Raw genomic sequence first — 5875 nt, forward strand, 5'->3', positions numbered from 1 at the left:
TAGTACAAGTGCTAGCTGATTTGTGTACTTTTACTTTTTTATTTTAATTGATTTAGTAGGTTTTGATACAGTAAGTGTGACTAAGGCAAGCACTGAACTCTATGTAGCTAAGGATGACTACTTTGAACTTCTGAACGTCCTGTCTTGCCTTCGGAATACAGATGTGTGCCACTGTATTCCATCTAGCTTATGTAGTGCTCGGGCTTTACCCAGGGCTCTGTGCATTCTAGGAAAGCACTCTTCCAGAGTTACATCCCTAACACTAAACCAAGTATTTTTAATTAAACAATAATAATTTTACTGATTTATCTACAAATATTATCATGAACAGGATTAGTAATAGCATCACTTTAAGATCTATACTTTATGAGAATTAGGGTGCTGCCCCTAGAGGCTTTCTAGGTTTGACTGCAATGTCACATGTGCTTCAGTAAGTTGCAGAGAGGAAAGAGGCCATGCCTAGGTTCATTGTTCTGGCCTGTGAACATCTGAATGATTAGTAGTCTAACATTTCCAGTGGCCAGACCATGATGGAGATGACCTATGGCTTGCACAAGCAGGACATAGGTCTCCTCATACTACTCCTTGGATGCCACTAAGAAGACTAAGTAAATGGGAGAGATTGTGGAAGAGAAAGAGAAACAGAAGGTTAAGAGGACAAGGAACTGGTGACTGGAGGGTAGTTAGAAACAGACTGATGTCAGTAGTTGATGATACCACCTGGGATCAGGGTGGAGTTCTATTCTGTGCTACCAATATGGGCCACATCTGGACCAACTTCCCTGAAGCAGCAGGGTATTTTACCACCAAAGTGCAGGCAGATGTATGTGGTCTGGAGGGACATGTTCATGATTAACAGCTGTGTCTAACTGGCTTCACCCTTCACCTGGACATCCTGGGAGATCTGGTCCTGGGGACATGAGTGCAGGGGAGCTGATCCTGCCCTTAGACAGTTGTAGTACTGGAGAGAGTGGCCTTTGAACTTTGCAGGATTTGTGGATAGCCGGCACTGAGGATACAATTATCGGGGTCTGGCTCTGCTCCTCGTTTTCTGTAAGGTGGCATGGACTAGAGAGATATACCCTCTTCTCATCTCACACCTTTCCACCTGCTAAAGGTGGCAGACCTTGCCCTGGGATCATGAGAGCAAGAAGCTGGCTCTGCCCCTCTCTACACTCAGGAGAGCAAGCCCTGAACCTCACCTGAGTAGCACAGTAAAGGTGAATCTGATGGCAGGAGACCTGTCTGCCTTTCTGCAGGGGGTTCTGATGCCCTGTCCCACTTGCACCCTTTGCCAGCTATGACAGGTGTGAGAACTAGCACTGGGGTTATGAGAGCTCTGTCCTTCATCAGCTGCAGCACTGCACCTCACCTAGGCAGCACCAAACTGGCTCTGGATGTGGGGGCTGCAAGTGAGCTGGCCCTGAAGGCATAAGCTTCAGAAAGCCAGTGGGCTGAGCACCTCACACAGCTCTCAGACCCAGATTCAGGGCTTTGTGTTTGCCTACCCCAATATCTGCCCCATCAATGAACTGCGGGACAGCATGAAGGAGCTGTTCCTACAGATCCAAAACTACAGGATCTCCATGACACAGGCAACAACAGGATATCTAAGAGGAATCCCAGTGAGGTTCCAATAGCAGAAGGTGGTCACCTCTTACCAGATCAATGACTCACTGCAATGAACATTTGCAATCAAAGTATGGACAAAAGGGAATCCTGTAGGACACACTGGGACACACTATAGTTTCCACAACGAGATTTTTTTCTTTGTTGAGGATGGAAGATGGAGGGTAGGTATGAAGGGGAGGGAAAATGAATGGGGTGCATAATGTGCAATTCACCAACAACCAATAAAAAGGAGAGACAGAGAGACAGACACACAAAGAGAGAGACAGAGAGACAGAGACAGAGACAGAGACAGAGACAGAGACAGAGACCAGAGAAGTAGGGTGATTACATTTGGATGGCCTCAGGACTAGGTCAAATAAATCCTCATTCAGTCTTCATAGGCCACAGTGGGCCTGGTCTTCTGGATTATTGGTCCATTACTAGGATTCTATGTATGTCCATGTTTGTCTATCTTAGTAGTTCAGACCTAGTTACACTAGGAATTAGGCCTTCAGAGCATCCCAACCACATATATGTGGGAAAGAAAACGACTGGTGCTGGGAGCCTAATTATCTAAGGCTCGGTCTCCAAGCTGCACTCTGAGGCACAGAGGTGAGGGCTCCTTCATGTGAGAAGTAGGTAGTAAATAACAAGGCAGATCATCTGTCTGGGCAATTCCAGATCTTCATGGTTGTATGACTTCAGCCAGAATGCCAGATTTCTCACTTGTAACATACATAAAATATTCATTTTTACTGCAAAGGGCTGATGTAAGCTTTGATGAGTCCATGCACATAAAATGCTTAAATCAGGCTTGGCACACTAAATGCATTGAATAAATCATTACTGCTCTATTTCCCCTTCCATATTACATGCAGTTATGTTTCTCCATGGTCTACCTTGTTCCTCTGACTGCCCTGCTCTAGTACATGGACTGAATTGAGCAATGAAAATCACGTCCTGACCTTCTGGGAGCTATGGGTACAGTAGCTAATGTTTAAGAGCATGAACATAGATGTAGATAAGACATTGAAAGGGTCCATGATTCGCTGAAGAATAACACCCCAGACTCAAATTTTATGTAACCACAGAGTGTTTTATTCTGCAGAAGTCCAGCATGCTGGGTCTTCCAAGATAGAGAGACACCCAAGTGAGCTTTCAGGCCTGATTTAAAGCACATTAGGGGATTCTGGGGTAGGTGACCTTCTATGTTAATATTGGGTCCGTTTCTACAGATATTCCATTACCGGGGTGTGGGGGCTGGAACCTTTCTGGGGAGGTATGGGAACTGTTATTGAGAAAGTAGCTGAGGAAGTCTGGGAAATCTTGATGGCCCATTGTCCTTGCCTCAGGCCAGGTGGCAGGGCAAGTTTTGAGGCCTGGATTTGCCTAGAATTTCCCAGTTCTTGGAAACAGAAAATTAGGCCTAGTATCCTTAACTGTCACTTGGAAATCTGTCATGGAATTAGTCTAGTCTTCTCAACATAAGTGCAGACTTTATCATTACTGTAGTGAGGCCATATCTATGCATTGCCAATAGCAACCATTTCCATACTAGCATCATGAAACGTGAACAAACTAATCACCTCAATCATTTTACGTAGAACACGAAGGTATCTTTTTTTTTTGGGGGGGGGGTGGTATTTTTGCTCAGAAACATTCCTCTACTGCAAGAAGTATCATCTTAGTATCATCTTTAAAATACTTTTTTTTTTTCAGAAGTGAACTTGGGTTTGAGTTTATCCATAATTTACTGTTACTGAATTTGACATTCACTAAAAGACAAAAACTAGAGGTAGACAGATGATTCATAGAAGAGGAGGTTTATGCAATAAGGCAGGGTTGCTTTTACATTAAGATTAAATACCACTTTGGTTCTTATCAGTGAAGGAGCTTGTGTTCCTTTGTGCCTGGCTCACATTTTTTGGCAAACTATTTTACTATTTTGACATTCGGTTTCATTATTGCAACTTGAAATTATTATGGTATGAAGAACAGTGCTCATCCCTCAAAACAGTCGCTTCTTGAGTCTCACAATGTGTGAGTATGATTCTCCCTATAGCCTCAGGAGAATACAGACTGTCTGCACTGGGATTTAGAATTCTAGACCTCCATAGAGATAAGGTAATGAAATTGTATTAGTCTAAGCTGCCAAGTTTGGGAAATATATTGCAGTAGGAGAATGAAAATGCTATGTCAAGTTTTGTAGTTTGTAAAAAAGATAAAGCACAGTGTTTGGTAAGCAGCAAACATCCAGTGAATCCCATCATTTTCCAGTTATTTATTGTCTATTTATTTATTTATTTTGGTTTTTCTTTTTTTAAAAAATATTTTATTTATTTGTTTTATACATATTTATTTATTTTATACATACATGTGTTCTATTTGTATATATGCCTGCATGCCAGAGGATCCCATTATAGATGGTTGTCAGCCACCAAGTGGTTGCTGAGAATTGAACTCAAGACCTTGAAAAGAGCAGACAGTACTCTTAAGGACTAAGCCATCTCTCCAGGCCTCTAGTTTTGGTCTTTCTTTCTTTCTTTCTTTCTTTCTTTCTTTCTTTCTTTCTTTCTTTCTTTCTTTCTTTCTTTCTTTCTTTTTTTCTTTCTTTCTTTCTTTTTTTCTTTCTTTCTTTCTTTCCTTCTTCCTTCCTTCCTTCCTTCCTTCCTTTCTTTCTTTCTTTCTTTCTTTCTTTCTTTCTTTCTTTCTTTCTTTCTTTCTTTCTATTTTTGGTCTTTTGGGGTTTTTTTGTTTGTTTGTTTTGTTTTTTGTTTTTTTTCAAGACAGAGTTTCTCTGTGTAGCCCTGGCTGTCCTGGAACTCACTCTGTAGACCAGGCTGGCCTCGACGTCAGAATATTTTTGGTATTTCAAGACAGAATTTCTCTTTGTAGGCTTGGCTGGGCTCGAACTCAGAGTTCTGTCTGCCTATGCCTCCAGAGGGTAGGGATTAAAATCATGTGCCACCATCACTTAGGTACGTTTTTCCTAGATTTAATTTGTTTTGCTAGACATGGTTTTTAGCCTTTCTAAAAAATTGGAAGGGACTTACTTCTAAATAACAAAGCACATGGGGGATGGGGAGCAACTAGCCTTGGTGCATTCTGGATTCTGGCTTCCCAACCATACAACATTTGTGAAACAATTCACTCACCCTGGCTGAGCTGCAGCCTCCCCTGTAAATCGAATGCCATTGCTATATTATTCTGAAATGCTATTTTCAGAATAACAGCTTCAAATGGTTAGAAAGCTTTTTAAACATTCCTCTTCCATTAAATACACGCCTCAGACTAAGCTCCCAAATGTCCAGTGATTCAAAAACACCTTTAGGTAATATCTTCAAAGTAAATTCCTGCAGCTGATTGACAGAAATGAACTCCTAGGGTGTTAAAATATACATCTACCCTTTATTGCTGCATTCACTCAAGCACTTTGCAATGTGGAGTCAAATCTGTTAGAATAGCCCTTTGGACATGTTTGTCTTGTTGGATGTAGAATGTATTCATTTCTGACTGCTCAGGGTGTAGTTTGCATCTCTTTAGGGCTCTCAGTTTGCACTGACATCTGTTATAGATACTGTCTGACTAACGAAGCTGTTTTTATTTTCTTAAAGCGTGATGTGTCTTAGGGATAAGAAAGAATAAAGAAAAAAGGGAAAGAAAAGAACAAGGAAGGTCAAGATTTCACAACAAAGTAAAATTTCAAAAGGATCTCTGATGCGCCATTTTCATCAGAATTGAGGAGCAGGAGGCACAGACAGCATTCTGCTCAGCTTTGAGTCTGGATCTGCACAGGTGCCGCCCTGCCAGGAGCCTTGGCTGGGACTTAGTTGCTTTGTCCCCTTCAATGAAGAAGTTAAAGGCTTGTTCTCTTTCAAGATTTTCCCTTAAGGGAGGAAGTAACTGATTATGCAAAATAAATTAAACAGCTTGGGAAATAAAAAAAGGCTAACACAGTGTAGATGATTCCATTCAGGGCTGCAAGTGTTATTTCTGAAGATGCACAGAAGGGTAAAGTCAAAGTTAATCCTCCCCCAGGAAGACTCCCTGAACTCACCCAGGGGAACACTTCCTGGATGGGATGTTTTGAACGGAAGGGAAGCTCCTGCTGTCTGCTGCCTCACCTAAGGGTTCTGTCTTTTAAAACTCAGCATTTAAAATAATCGGAGACAACCTTACTCGAAAGCAAAGAAGAGTTCTAGGAAACAAAGACCATGACAGTCCTAATTGGCAGTCGCAAAGACTCTTCTAATCGTTTGTTTGT

At 41.7% G+C, this 5875-nt stretch overlaps 1 non-coding gene across 1 annotated transcript; it reads left to right on the forward strand.

Annotated features, from left to right (window-relative positions):
- The first annotated feature begins 380 nt into the window (after window positions 1-380).
- On the forward strand, window positions 381-512 carry LOC115032472. The gene has a single exon (XR_003838146.1). It is a non-coding gene; the product is annotated as a small nucleolar RNA SNORA17 (small nucleolar RNA).
- Window positions 513-5875: the final 5363 nt, after the last annotated feature.

The sequence above is a fragment of the Mus caroli genome, chromosome 1 (assembly GCF_900094665.2).
Source record: "Mus caroli chromosome 1, CAROLI_EIJ_v1.1, whole genome shotgun sequence".
In the NCBI taxonomy this organism is placed as follows: domain Eukaryota; kingdom Metazoa; phylum Chordata; class Mammalia; order Rodentia; family Muridae; genus Mus; species Mus caroli.